This window comes from Silurus aristotelis, assembly GCF_946808225.1.
Source record: "Silurus aristotelis genome assembly, chromosome: 17".
Classification (NCBI taxonomy): Eukaryota; Metazoa; Chordata; class Actinopteri; order Siluriformes; family Siluridae; genus Silurus; species Silurus aristotelis.
This window is the reverse complement of record NC_139590.1, coordinates 18,888,458-18,903,885: the sequence shown is the minus strand read 5'-3', so window position 1 is coordinate 18,903,885 and position 15,428 is coordinate 18,888,458. Positions and strand designations below refer to the sequence as shown.

General features: G+C 39.0%; 1 protein-coding gene across 2 annotated transcripts in view; it reads right to left on the bottom strand.

The window, feature by feature from the left end:
* tnrc6c1 (trinucleotide repeat containing adaptor 6C1) overlaps nucleotides 1–14,009 on the bottom strand; it is a 51,595-nt gene extending 37,586 nt beyond the window's left edge. The window contains exon 1 of one of the 2 annotated variants that reach the window (XM_083565741.1): nucleotides 13,203–14,009. The gene's annotated coding sequence lies outside the window, so the exon portion shown is untranslated. The remainder of the gene's footprint in view (nucleotides 1–13,202) is intronic. The other variant, XM_083565740.1, reaches the window with a different exon arrangement.
* Nucleotides 14,010–15,428: the final 1,419 nt, after the last annotated feature.

Genomic DNA, 15,428 nt, shown 5'->3' with positions numbered 1-15,428 from the left:
AATTACACAAATCTCTAAACTCAGCTTCGTTCCACACAGGCTTATTATAATCTCACCATAAAACAGATTAGAAATCTTAAATCTTGTAGAATTTGTTTCACCCCCAACCAGAGACAGAGCTTGAAAAAATGGGGAGGGGGGGATTTTTCCATAATAAAAAGGACCTTGAAAACAAACTTGACTGTTCAGAAGTACACCAGGACATATTTCTTGCGTCGAAGATCAGTCAAAAAGCAAAATGTAAATAAAAATGAATCATGTTCTTGTTTTTAGCACTGAAACAGTTTTCATAGAGCTTTTATCAATGTTTTGATGCACATCACTGAATGAGGCAACGATATTTCACCCATTTTGCTTTGAAGCACTTACTGCATCCTGTCTGTATGTTCTATTGTTATTAAAAGGCACTGAAGTCAATGTTCTTATACACCTCATTAATTTAATTATTTGTATAGGGCTTTTAAAAAATAGACATTGTCCCAAAGCGGCTTTAGAGAGATAACGAGATTGTAAAGTGGGGATGTATAAGTTTAGTGCCTATAAGTTTGTTAAATATAAGTTTATCTCCTATGAGTGAGGCAGTGGGAAACCTTCCTGAAGAACCAGACTTAAAAGGAAAACCCATCCTCATCGTGGAGGCACCGAATTTCCATTCATTATAGTTCATTAGAAATATATATAAGATAAACTGATAAGATCAAAAAACATTTACACATGCTCCAGTGCAAAAAATAAATATTAAATAAAAAAAAAAAATACAATAAAAAAAAGACATTAATTGTTGTGTTTAATTATATTTTTAAAACTAAATCCATTCACACTGTTTAAAATGAAAATGTCCAAAATCACTATACAGACTAAATTATTGGGACACCTGACTTTTCAAGTCACATGTGGTTCTTCTATCAAATGTTATCACCAAGTTTCTAAGTACACCATTGAATAGATGTGAAAGCATGACATTTTTCCTTTCCTTAACTAGGAGACCCAAACCTGTTCCAGCATAACAATAAAAGAAAAAAGGTGCTTTTTACTTGTCACATGTACTTTTTCTACAGCACAGTCAAATTCTTTCTTCACATATCCCAGCGGTGTTAGGAAGCTGGGGTCAGAGCACAGGGTCAGCCATTATACAGCATCCCTGGAGGGTAAAGGGCCTTGCTCAAGAGTTGGCAAGCTTGGCGATACAGGGGCTTTCTGATCAGCAACCCAGAGCCGTAAACACTGAGCTACCGCCTCTCTTAGCTCTGTGCACAAAGTCAGCTCCATGAAGATATGCTGGCCTCCCTATCTTACCTACATCATTACTTGACATTAACATATTTCTGCAGCTAAACGAGCACAAATTTCCATAAGCACACTATAAAATCTAGTGGAACATCTTCCCAGAAGAGGGATGCCCAAATGGGCACTAAATGTGGAATGGGACGTTCAAAAAGAACATACACCTGACACAACTGTTGGCCACAGAATGTGTATATAAGGTATTACCTGAGAAACTATTAGTGCAAACGTAACAGTAAAGGAGTAGTGTTTAAATTTCTTCTAGTGCTCTAAATTTCTGATTCATCTGGTGGTAAGCAGTCAATACTGTACAAGCAACCAGCTGCTCAGTGGCCTTCACTGACAGGAAGGGAGTGGTCACTTATTTACGGTACAGATTGGAGTACCGTAACTCCACAGTGGAGTTGGAGGTGAACAAGGGCCTGACCATCGCAGCTGTGCGTCCACTCTTTTATAACGATGCAGCTGCCTCAGCACTCAGTAACACAAAAGCTTCAGCACATTTCAAAGAACAGCTTTCTCTCTGGCTCTTCTCGTTTAGCCTGTCTAGCTAATCAGTCACTCAGGTAAACACCAAATAAATTGGCTAGACAGGTCAGGTGTCTTGCACTTTTGTGTGTAGCTTTCTCTGGGCTAGCAAGAAGCAAATGAGCTCAGTAACCAAGTAATCTTTCAGTACTGGACAACACAATGAATTCATAGATACACAAGTGGCTGAAAACCCTGTTTTAAATAAAATCAGTAAATGACTGCTTGACCTTTTGATTGATCAGTGCAAGTTTCATCTCATTTTCCCCCTATGTGTTTAACGCTCAAGGAAGAACATGCAGCTCTTGATTGCGTTACAGCAGGAGGTCACTTTATATTCACATTAAATAGGCTTTCACAATTAAATAACTACAGAAGGTAATATCCTGATTTGATTCGTGTGGAAGCTCATAGCACTGGTGCCCTGGTTGTCCAGAATTAGTCTGCAAGTGTAATGGTACTTCCAGAAGCCACAATCAGCACTAAGGACTGATTAAAAGCAAAGCTACTTTTTACTTTACACTATTTTCCTCTTTTCCATGCAGCTGGGATATAAAACAGCACTGAAAACAAGGGTGGTAGGAAGAGAGAAGATAAAGAGCACGGTGCAACGCACAAGATGGAGGAGATGGAAAGGGATGGTGGTGGTAGTGGGTGGGGGAGGTGGATTCTCTCTGGGCACAAAGCCAAAAATGCCAGCGCTACAACACAAACAAGAGTGCAGCTAACCCCGGGGAGCGCAGTGACTAGCAACGGCGGTGATCTGAGAAATAAATGGTCTGAGAGGCACATCGCGTAGATTTCCATGTCATTTCTGAAGAGCAAAGCTGACGCACCATCCAACCTCAGGGAACCCAAATCCTCTCTCTCACATGTGAAAATGAACAAAGGCAGAGGACAGGCCAGTGCCAAGAGTGAAAGTAAAACAGCTGTGTGGTCAAGTAAGGACAGCCTGAACTAACTTTTTTTTTAATACAGCTGATTTTAAAGCTTTTTTTGTGTGGGGATGAACCACTGTAGAACAATCAACAGGACTGTTTTACTGTACGTTTTATGTTGACTGAATGACAGCTGTTTGCGGCCCTGCTGACTTTAATTTTCAAGTAGCCGCTAATAAAAGCACTTTCACAAGCTTTTACCAATTTACTGCCTTCAAACAGCACAAAAACATCCTTTGCACAGGGCTCAGGAGTTCCACTCATTGCTCACAGGGAGTTTAATGGCTGAACTAATAAAAACATGTAGCATGAAACTCCTAGGAGGCCATTTAGCTACAATTAGGCTTCAGCTTAGACGTGACTGTGGGTTAGACAACAAGGCGCTTAAATCAAAAGCAAATGAGAAACCACTCAGGAAATTCATATATGCTCTGGCCGATGACGTTCGATTATAAACACAATGCACAATACAACCCAAAAAAGGCAGGTCTTTGAGCTTGGCAAATATGGCCAAAGTTTGTGGATATGATCACACCCATATGTACTTGTTGAACAGCCCATTCCAGATGCTGTCCCTTTTTTGATGTTATAACGTCTTTCACTCTTCTGAGAGTTTTCCAATAGATTTTGGAGGGATTTGTGCTCATTCGGTTACGTTACAGAGATCACGTACTGATGTAGAGTGAGGAGATCTGGGGTGCAGTCTGTAATCCGGTTTATCCCAATGGTCTTCAATATGCTGAAAGGAAACTGTACAGTTCTAAATTTGCAGCTAGTGTTTGAGGTAAAGTCACATACAGATGTGATAGTCAGGCATCTATAAACATTTGGCTATACTGTGTACCCAAGTGTTGCAAAAACAGTGGTAGACAAATCATAAGCAAGACCAATGGGTAAGTGTTGAAAAGTCAGGTCACATGTCAGATGTTTCTATTGCACTGAAATCTAACTAACCAGGCGAAAAAAGTGTTAGCTAATGTGACTGCATCATCATGATGAACAATGTATGAAACAAAAAAGAAATACAGTGGAACCCGGTTATGTCGATGTCCTAGGGGGTCGCCAAAAAGCATCGAGGGAACCGATGATCGAGATAAACGAAAATCAAAATGGCGGCAGTATATTAACGTGCTTGAAATTTCTTTATGTACATGATGTGCTTTCGCCTCCCGTTCATTGCATAACATTGAACAACAAAAGGCATATGTGCACTAACTAACAGCAGAGATTCACCAGTATACAATACAACACCTGTAGCAGCTGTAAGGCTCGATTTTTCCGCCACTTCCGCGAGTTCTTCTGCGGCTACACCGAGATAACCGACGTTAAATGGCAAATTGTTCCCTCCTTGTGCTCGAGATATCAGGGTTCGGCGACATAAAAAGTCGACATAACCGATAAAAAAATGCTTAGAAAAAGCGAGAATTTGGCGGTTCCACTTCAAAAACAACGACTTAATAGGGTTGTTGAGGTAACCGAGGGCGAGATAACCGGGTTCCACTGTATTATACAAAAAATATATTTTTTTATACGTAGTTATACTTGATATTTTATATTTTTATTTATTTTATTTTTCATTCTCTATTTCTATTTACATGTTGGACAATGGTCAAAAGCATGTCACTACATTGTACTCTATATGAATGTGTATGTAAGGAAATTTTGATTTGAAAAACTCACTCTCCTGGTAACATTTTTAGGGTCTCGTTTAGGCTATTACCTTAAATACCTTATCTGTGACTTGCAGTGACTTCCTCACATCATAAGTAAAAATATTACATTAGACTGTCTAGCTTCTACAGTGGGTACGGAAAGTATTCAGACCCCCTTAAATTTTTCACTCTGTTATATTGCAGCCATTTGCTAAAATCATTTAAGGTCATTCTTCTTCCTCATGAATGTACACACAGCTCCCCATATTGACAGAAAAACACAGAATTGTTGACATTGTTGCAGATTTATTAAAAAAGAAAAACTGAAATATCACATGGTCCTAAGTATTCAGACCCTTTGCTGTGACACTCATATATTTAACTCAGGTGCTTTCCATTTCTTCTGATCATCCTTGAGATGGTTCTACACCTTCATTTGAGTCCAGCTGTGTTTGATTATACTGATTGGACTTGATTAGGAAAGCCACACACCTGTCTATATAAGACCTTCCAGATCACAATGCATGTCAGAGCAAATGAGAATCATGAGGTCAAAGGAACTGCCTGAAGAGCTCAGAGACAGAATTGTGGCAAGGCACAGATCTGGCCAAGGTTACAAAAAGATTTCTGCTGCACTTAAGGTTCCTAAGAGCACAGTGGCCTCCATAATCCTCAAATGGAAGACGTTTGGGACGACCAGAACCCCTCCTAGAGCTGGCCGTCCGGCCAAACTGAGCTATCGGGGGAGAAGAGCCTTGGTGAGAGAGGTAAAGAAGAACCCAAAGATCACTGTGGCTGAGCTCCAGAGATGCAGTCAGGAGATGGGAGAAAGTCGTAGAAAGTCAACCATCACTGCAGCCCTCCACCAGTCGGGGCTTTATTGCAGAGTGGCCCGACGAAAGCCTCTCCTTAGTGTAAGACACATGAAAGCCCGCATGGAGTTTGCTAAAAAACACCTGAAGGACTCCAAGATGGTGAGAAATAAAATTCTTTGGTCTGATGAGACCAAAATAGATCTTTTTGGCCTTAATTCTAAGCGGTATGTGTGGAGAAAACCAGGCACTGCTCATTACCTGTCCAATACAGTCCCAACAGTGAAGCATGGTGGTGGCAGCATCATGCTGTGGGGGTGTTTTTCAGCTGAAGGGACAGAACGACTGGTTGCAATCGAGGGAAAGATGAATGCGGCCAAGTACAGGGATATCCTGGACTAAAACCTTATCCAGAGTGCTCTGGACCTCAGACTGGGCCGAAGGTTTACCTTCCAACAAGACAATGACCCTAAGCACACAGCTAAAATAACGAAGGAGTGGCTTCACAACAACTCCGTGACTGTTCTTGAATGGCCCAGCCAGAGCCCTGACTTAAACCCAATTGAGCATCTCTGGAGAGACCTAAAAATGGCTGTCCACCAATGTTTACCATCCAACCTGACAGAACTGGAGAGGACCTGCAAGGAGGAATGGCAGAGGATCCCCAAATCCAGGTGTGAAAGACTTGTTGCATCTTTCCCAAAAAGACTCCTGGCTGTATTAGATCAAAAGGGGGCTTCTACTAAATACTGAGCAAAGGGTCTGAATACTTAGGACCATGTGATATTTCAGTTTTTCTTTTTTAATAAATCTTCAACAATGTCAACAATTCTGTGTTTTTCTGTCAGTATGGGGTGCTATGTGTACATTCATGAGGAAGAAGAATGAACCTAAATGATTTTAGCAAATGGCTGCAATATAACAAAGAGTGAAAAATTTAAGGGGGTCTGAATACTTTCCGTACCCACTGTATACTGTACTGGGTGTATTGTGTTTGCAGAAGAGTTACATGACTGCTTCGTATTGAAACTTTTTTTTTTTGTGTAAAAAAAATCAGTTCTACCTTCAGTATGATCGCATGCATGAAAAGCTCAACACCAATGCTTTCCATTTAATATTTATCCATACCAAACAGTAAGTGTGTATTTGATCGGTAGGTTTGAGTAGCTAAGTGTCTTTCCAACCAGCAGTGTGAGGTCTTCATAATGCTGAAAAATGTATCACTAATAAGGTAATAACAGTTACACGTGAAGATCTGCAATTATAAATGCGTTCTGTTACCTCAGGGAATCGGCTCCTTTGTGTTGAAACTCACAGCACAGTCCTTGTTGCTAGTTCGAAAGGTTATTTAGCAAAATTTTCACTTTTTCAAACAAGAGACTGGTGTTAAACATGGGGAAGTACAACGCTTAAGTGGGAATTGAAATACATGTCAATTATTTATGACAGCTAGCTTTTCTAGAGAGCGTTAAACAGCAGATTGATCGTCAATATATATATTTTTTGTCCTCAATTAACCTTTAACTGAGATGTTTCACACCAGCATGTTTGTACTGGTGTGTTGTGGTGTTGTACCAGGCACGTTTGCTACAGAATACACGCAACATCGGGCTGTTTTCATGTGGTTTTTCCATCCGTCTTGATTTTTTTTTTCCTCCATGTATGAGTCAACCACCAAATATTTAAAAAAAAAATTTGAACACACTCACTTTTGTCTTATAATGCAAAATAGTAATTTAGGGGGGGGGGGGGGGGTTCATTTGCCTCAACCTCACATTTACCTTAACTACAGTAAAATCAATCAGCTTTCCAAACAGCATTAGATTTCTTAAACCCACTCATTGGCAACAAGGAGGGTCTTTGAACATTCCAGACATTCAGATTAATTTTTTTTTTTTTTTATTGTACTACTGCACTGTAGAGCTGTAAAGACTTTACTTCCTGACATGATTTACAATGCAGGTAAAACCTGAAGGACACAAAGGATAAACGTGAAAACGATGTTCTGAATGAAACACGTTTTGTTCCACAGTCATGAAGGTGAAATGTTAACTTTACTGAATATAAAAATGAAAAAGTGTTTTTTTTCTCAGATGGTTAATGGATTCCGGACACTGTCTCTAAAATGTAAGGGTTGATTTTACACATCTTCTCTCTACTCAGTGGTGCATCTGGTTGGATTCTACTATTAAGACTTTTGTTTTGGTGTGTCAAGACTTCGGGCAGACTTTTTATTCTTCCCTTCTGTTTCCAACACAATGGTTTAGCACCATCCATGAAAATCTCGACGTGATTTCCATATGCTAAACAATTCGCATAGTCAACAACAGGATTTGATGGCATGTCTTGAATGGTACACCGGAATTTAAAAAAAATCTATTTGTGTTGCTTGACCAGTATGTCGAGCTAAAAGAAACAGGAATCCTTTTCAAGCCAACAGAAATGTGATCGCAAACTGAGGTGCATGTTCAGCTTTATGTTCTAGCGAATATATAGATTTTGAACATTACTTCTAATCCACACAGAAAATGGCACGACAGAGCAACAGACTGAACGTTAAAAAAAGATACGAATTTTATTATCCATTATCGAGGTTTTACACAGAGCTACAATACAGAGAACAAAAGCTCGATCCTTGGCAGAAAACCATTTAAGACATCGAGTGGCGTCGTCAGCGGCTCGGTAATCAAATTTGCGTATTTAAATGTCAGGACTGTCACAACGCATTCACGGAAGCTAATGCAAGCTAACGTTTATTACTGGAACAATAATGAAATTAAAACAAAATAATCTGCATTTTTTTAATACGTATATTATTCTAAACAGTATGCTGTTATTATGCCTATTCATAAACAGGAAACGTGCAGCGTTGGAGCTGCCCAGTGTGTTGCATCTGGTTTGTGTGTTGGTCTTTTTGAGAACATGCTCGGCCACACACGCTGAAGCAACTGTGTGAACAACTTTTTTTTTCTTTTTATGCAAACAAAAGGTCACATATATATAACTTCATATTTAATTTATGTACACACACACACACACATATATATACTCATATACATATATATATACATATATATATATATATATATATATATATATATATATATATATATATATATATACATACACACACACACACACATATATATACTCATATACATATATACATATACACATATATATATATATATATATATATATACATACACATACACATACATATATATACATACATATATATATATACATACATACATACATATATATATATATATATATATATATATATATATGTGTGTATATATATGTATGTATGTATGTGTATATATATATATATATATATGTATGTATATGTGTGTGTGTGTGTGTATGTATATATATATATATATGTGTATATGTATATATGTATATATATGTGTGTGTGTGTGTGTATGTATATATATATATATATACATACATACATATATATATACATACATACATATATACATACATACATACATACATATATATATATACACATATACACACACAAACAGTACAGACCAAAAGTTTGGACACACCTTCTCATTCAAAGAGTTTTCTTTATTTTCATGACTATGAAAATTGTAGAGTCACACTGAAGGCATCAAGGGCTATTTGACCAAGAAGGAGAGTGATAGGGTGCTGCGCCAGATGACCTGGCCTCCACAGTCACCGGACCTGAACCCAATCGAGATGGTTTAGGGGTGAGCTGGACCGCAGAGTGAAGGCAAAAGGGCCAACAAGTGCCAAGCATCTCTCGGGGAACTCCTTCAAGACTGTTGGAAGACCATTTTAGGTGACTACCTCTTGAAGCTCATCAAGAGAATGCCAAGAGTGTGCAAAGCAGTAATCAAAGCAAAAGGTGGCTACTTTGAAGAGCCTAGAATATGACATATTTCAGTTGTTTCACACTTTTTTGTTATGTATATAATTCCATATATAATTCCACATGTGATAATTCATAGTTTTAAAATAAAGAAAACTCTTTGAATGAGGTGTGTCCAAACTTTTGGTCTGTACTATATATATATATTGTTTTTTTTATTTTTATTTTTGTGTGTGTGTGTGTGTAAAAATTATTTAACAATGAAAATGTCAGTAAACGTAAAAAGTAAACTACAGATGTATGGATAAAAGTATTGGGACACTCTACTTTTACCAGACAGTTGGAGACATTTGTATAGAATGTCTTTATTTGACGATATATGTAAATGCATAATAATATTATAATACTACATTATTTATAATACAATCATTACATAACACTAAATATATATTTTTTATTGTGTTGATGTCCTTGTTTATACATTTATTATATGTGAAGTCAAAAACTAATTTTCCAGAAAAAATTTATCCCTTACTAATTAAATAACAACTGACCACTACATAGTTCATACATAGTGTTCAAATCAACATACTTAAATAACTGTATAAACTATGTTTTTGGCTGCGTATTGTGCATACCCTCAGATTTCCCTGTCTAAATTATACCACCCCAAAGATGTCTAAAGATGAGTCTGCAAGTGACTGTCCTTCCCAGCTGGCCTTGCATTGGCAGCAACCCTTTTTTTTTTCCTCTTCTTCTTCTTTTTAAAACAGCAACATTCAGATGCATGAAGCCGAACACAGTTGCACATGGCCACAACAATGCCATTAAGGCTGTGTAAGAGCATGCACTAAAAGCGTGTTGTATGGTAATCTGAGCATTATGTGGCCTCTTTTTGTCCGATTCTCCCAATAGCCTCTTTCACTGCCAGAGAATACATGGCTTCTTTAATACGCCTGCATGCTGACAGGGGGCCCGGGTACTGCGAGGGGGCCGAATTTGCTCTCCAAATTTAGCAACTACTGCACCATGCGGGCTGACTGTGAGGCCAGGGGTTTAAGGGGGGTTCGCGCAGGGAACAAGCGCGTCAGCGGCTTGTACAGATTCGTATACACGTTTCCCACAAGGCATCTGTAAATCCCACACAAGTCAGGAGTAAATAACCTCAAAAGGGAAACCATCAGTACAGATAAAATCTTACATCTCAAACCAGCTGATCCTGTCAGCATTACTATACCGCACTCTATCTAGCGGTGTGTGTTTGTGAACAACCACTACTGTGTCTGTAAGTCATCAAACCACCATAACAACAACTCTTAAACCCTCTGTAGCCGAAAACCACTTCAGTACATACGGATTCAAACACTAATATTTTATATATTTATAAGAGCGTTTATTACTGAATTTCTTGTCAATTGGATAAAATAGTCCTGACTGCCATTATATATAAGCCGACATTTTGCTATTGAGATATTTACATGAAAGCCGTTATTACTGCACTCTTATAAATAAAGGTGCCAGGAGTAACCGTGGAAAAGTGGTTCTCACAGCGATGCAGTAAAGGAACTGTTATTGGAGCCCAACACAAAAATAAATCTCCAAGCTCGACCAGTCTGTATTATATAATAAATGAACTATAAAGAACTCTCTTATTGTTGTGTTTTTCTGTTGATTATTCATGATCTCTCGGCACGTCTTTTTTGTGGTTTGCAGTAATGAATGTTAAGGGTTCTTCACAGGACCATACAAGGAGCTGTTAAGGAACCTTAATTTTCAGTTTACATAACAAATCAATGCTAAATACTATTAATTGAATAAACCGGTTGTGAATGACAACTTGAATGAAACACTACCCTATGGGACTATCTTAAGGTAAGCAGTTACAGGTACAAATGTCTTCCTAACATGTCTTCTCTCAAACTGTATCCGTAAAAAAGCCAAAACTCAAAAGAACTACGTTCACTCCATTGTTTTCTTTTCCACTCATGAGCCTGTGTAATCCTAAAAACTATTACGAATTATCTTCTGCGATTCCTCTCGTACAAACAAGTCAGTATTCTGTTACTTGGTCAGATATCTTGGGATCACCGCATCAAATATTCGAGAGAATCTTGTTCAAAAGCAGGAGAGTTTATCAATCAAAGAAGAAACAGGTTCAATGGGGAAAAACCTCAACATTCTCTTGTTTCTTCACAAAAAACTACAATTAAGAATTTAGTGTAGAAACATGAAAATGCTATTTTTTATAGTGATTTTATTAATTAACACTTTCCTAAAGCAGCTTTCCAGAAATAAACATTTTAACATCGTCTAATTTTTCCTAATAAATGTATCCCTAATGAGTGAGCCAGTGGAGACAGTGGTGAGGGTAAAACTTCCTGAGGAAGAAACCTTGAGAGGAGCCAGACTCAAAACAGAACACATCCTTGTCCTCAACACCAAATGTCCATTTATTATAGTGCCATCATTGTTGAGGTTATAAACTGTTCACTGATGGGGATTAAGTGTAAAACTGTTAAAAGTGTTTGCAGTCCTTATCCGTTGTTTATATTAATTACAGTTCAGATCCACCCTCATGGTTCCTGAGTTAAACCCTCTACAGTAACCTCATGGAACACCAATTGTTTAACGATTTATCACTGTAGTCTATTTAATATTGCACATACTGATAATACTGGTCTAGAATGTGCTTGGTATCGCATTAAAAACAATATAAGTGGTTTCGCCTGTCTCTAGCATACAACGCTGAATTTGGTCAAAGCTCATTTCTGTAATATTGACTTCAATTTCCAAACATTACGTAAAAAACCCAGACGAAAACATCAGGATGATAGCCACTGAGTTTTGCATGCAAATAATACAAGAGTGTGAAGGTCAACATCTCCAGAAGAACTCTGCAACGCTTAGTGGAACGTACAAGCTCATTTTCTTACCAAACTTCACAGAGAACCTGAGCCTAATGTCACATTACTCCCAACTTGTTTCTTTCGTTTGTATTTATTTTCCATTTCGCTATTCCTTAATATACTACTTTAGTATTACTTTCGTCGAATTGTGTTATTTGCTTGACAGCATTTCTTTGCATGAGCAAAAGAGTTGCAACACCACTGAACATGCTGATATTTAATTTATAGACCTGATTAAAACCATAAAATGCACTTTACAGTGTAAACAGGGCTTAAATTTCTATTTTTTTTCCTCCTCCTCCAAAAATAATTGGCTTATTTCTTCATTCAGAATGAAAATTTCATAATGTTTCTAGAGGAACTCTATCTGTAATGCATAATATTTCACATTTTATTCATAATCAGGATAAAATGACCAAAAACGTGTGTATATTTCTACTATTAACTACAATTAGGTCATATTTTGTCAAAATAACAATAATTAAAAAAAAATACATGCTGTATTTTCAAGCAATTATAACATTTTATTATTTGTAATAAAAAGATCTAATTTCAATATAATCCTTACATAAGCTGACGACTGAAATTAGAAAAAATTAAATAAGACATTAGCAAATCCAACTGAAATGCTACCTTCAAAAGGGGAAAAAAAAGAAAAAACAACAACAAGGCGACACAACTATCGTTGTGACGTAGGAGGAGAAATAATGACGTGACTACGACTGATATTCAAAGGGTTTTAAACAGTCAATTCAGCGAGCAGGTTTATTATTATTATTTATTATTATAAGTGTGTAGATGTTTTCTTGAAGATAGCAACGATCAGAGAAGTAGAAGAGTGGAATCTGCAACGTGGACGTGTGTGTGTGTGTGTGTGTGTGTGTGTGTGTGTGTGTGTGTGAGAGAGAAGTAAATAATCCTGAGCGCGTGCATTTGAACAGGACGAGGAATGAGACTGCAAAAACAACCGAGCATGCTTCCTTCCCGAACCCGGTCCGAGACTTCAAGACAACAAAAATGCAAAACAGGCACTCCGGATGCCCCTGAATACACCGTGAAACATTGTCCATCATCATCACCCTTGAAAGTACTGTAACGACAACAAATAATCCAGCACGCGCGCACGCACACACAAAAGCGTTCACTAAACGCATCTTATATACGTGGTCATGCATCTCCGGCGATATGCATATTCAATGGTATGTTTTTCAAACCCTCCCCCAAAACTTTACCTTATCTCCAACACTCCAGTAATGGCGCTTTGCTGCTGAAAGAGGATTTTTGTCCCCTCTTGCTCGGTCCCCGCACTGACACTTCAGCCACTCTGGCGCAGCTTGCAGTTACGCTCCAAACGGACCACTGCAGTCAGATCGGGATCAGAGCTTCCCCGAGGTTCAGGAGTTGTTTTGTTTTGTTTATTTTTTTTGCAAGAAACAAAACAATAATAATAATAAAAAAAAAACACAGAAGACGCGGTTGCTTTCGAGCACGCGAACGAAAAGGACGTCTCAGCGCGGCGTCGCGAGCGTTCGCGTGCAGCAGCTCACACGGCCACTCCGCGCGCGCTGCGCCTTTTCTCCAATGACGTGTTCATATCGACACGCCGTTTTAAAAAAAAAAAAAAAAAAAAAAAAAAAAAAAAAAAAACGTGTGTGCAAAACGGCGAGAAGGAGGAGGGGGAAGGAGTGTGCATTCAGCGTGCATTTATCACGCAAAAAAAACAAACAAACAAACAAAACAAAAAATACGCATGCACACGCGTATGCAAAAGCGCGAGCACGGAGATGTCCATTTACAATGCACGGCAATGATACGAGGCATTCGTTGGGATTTCGTTCGCACTCCTTCCACCAGCAGCCATTTTGTCGAAACTGACAACGGGAGCGCGGTGCAAACAGGAAGTGGCGCGCCCCCCCTTCCAACGCTGTGCAAAAAAAAAAAAAAAAAAAAGGAGATCCGCCTACTCGTTGCTATAGTAACAGGATTTACGAGCTCCCGGTGAGCCCATGTCGGTGCACTTCTATCTCTCTCATTCTCTCTCTCATAGGTTTTGGACTTCCTGTTTTTTTCTTGCAAAAAAACAAATCCAAAGTCTACAAAACAGCTGGAGCTTCTATTTGCCCTATATTCACGCAATGACCCAAACTCTTTTACCAGCAGGGGGCGCACTTTCCAACTATAAATAGGCCCACTGGCACTATTTTCTACTCACTCATTTATTAATTGGTCATGGTTTGCTAATCGTTCACCTTAACCGTTAAATTCTGTAAAGCTGCTTTGAGACAATGTCTGTTGTGAAAAGCGCTAAAGAAATAAACTTGCCTTGACTTGACTTGACATGTCTGGGTGCAATTCCTAAACTGGGAGACACTTCGGGAGAGACAGTTGATTGGCGAGCACTGGGCAAATCTTTAGCCTTCGATACTCATCCTCGCTTAGGATCAGTTCAAATCAGGTCATATCATACATTGGTCTACCAGAATACTCGAAGGTGTGTGTTTACACTTGTGAATGCGAAGGCCACGTCATGTGTTAAAATGGTGTAACACACACCCGGCAATGGATTATTCTTTACCCATTTACCCAGATTTGCAGCATCCGGAAAAAATCCAGAACTCAAACACTCTGTACATACACATGAACCATGTTCTATTATTAAACCAAGCTCAGGATCAAACTAGAGAACTTAGAGCAGTAATGTTGCATCATAACGTTGTTACATCAAGCGTAACATAAACCAATCCTAATTACACAATGAAAGCTATTCGATATCAGCAGTCTTTGCCTGCTACAGCTTAAATAGTACAGAAACTATTTTGGGGTGTGGGAAAGAGGGCATTATTTGGTGGACCACTGATCATGTGGACTTTGCAACCAGAGGAGAAAACACGCTGGATGTTGTTTACACAAACATCTGGGGCGTATACCGGGCGAAGCCTCGCCCCCACCTCGGGTATTTAGACCACATCTCTGTTATGCTGATCCGCCAAGGTGCGTGCGCTGCTAAAATCAAGAGACTCCGCCTTTAGAGCAGGGGACAAGACGGCCTTAAATACAGCAAGGGCCAAACTGCCCCATGCCATCAGAGAGGTGAAGCGCGCACACTCCAAGAGAACTCACGGCCACTTCCAGGACAGCGGAGACACCCGGCACGTGTGGCAGGTGATCACGAACTACAAGATGACATCACCTGCTTGTGACCGTGACGCCTTCCTCCCAGATACGCTGAACGACTTCTACGCCCTACGGTACAGAACAACATGGTGGCAAGGAAGACCACCCCTCCTCCCAGTGACCAAGTGCTGTCTAACCACAGCTGAAGTGAGAAAAACTCTATGCAGAGTTAACCCAAGGAAGTCTGCTGGACCAGACAACATTCCTAACAGAGTGCTCAGGGAATGTGCACAACAACTAGTGGATATCTTCACCGACATCTTTAACATCTCCCCGCACAGCGC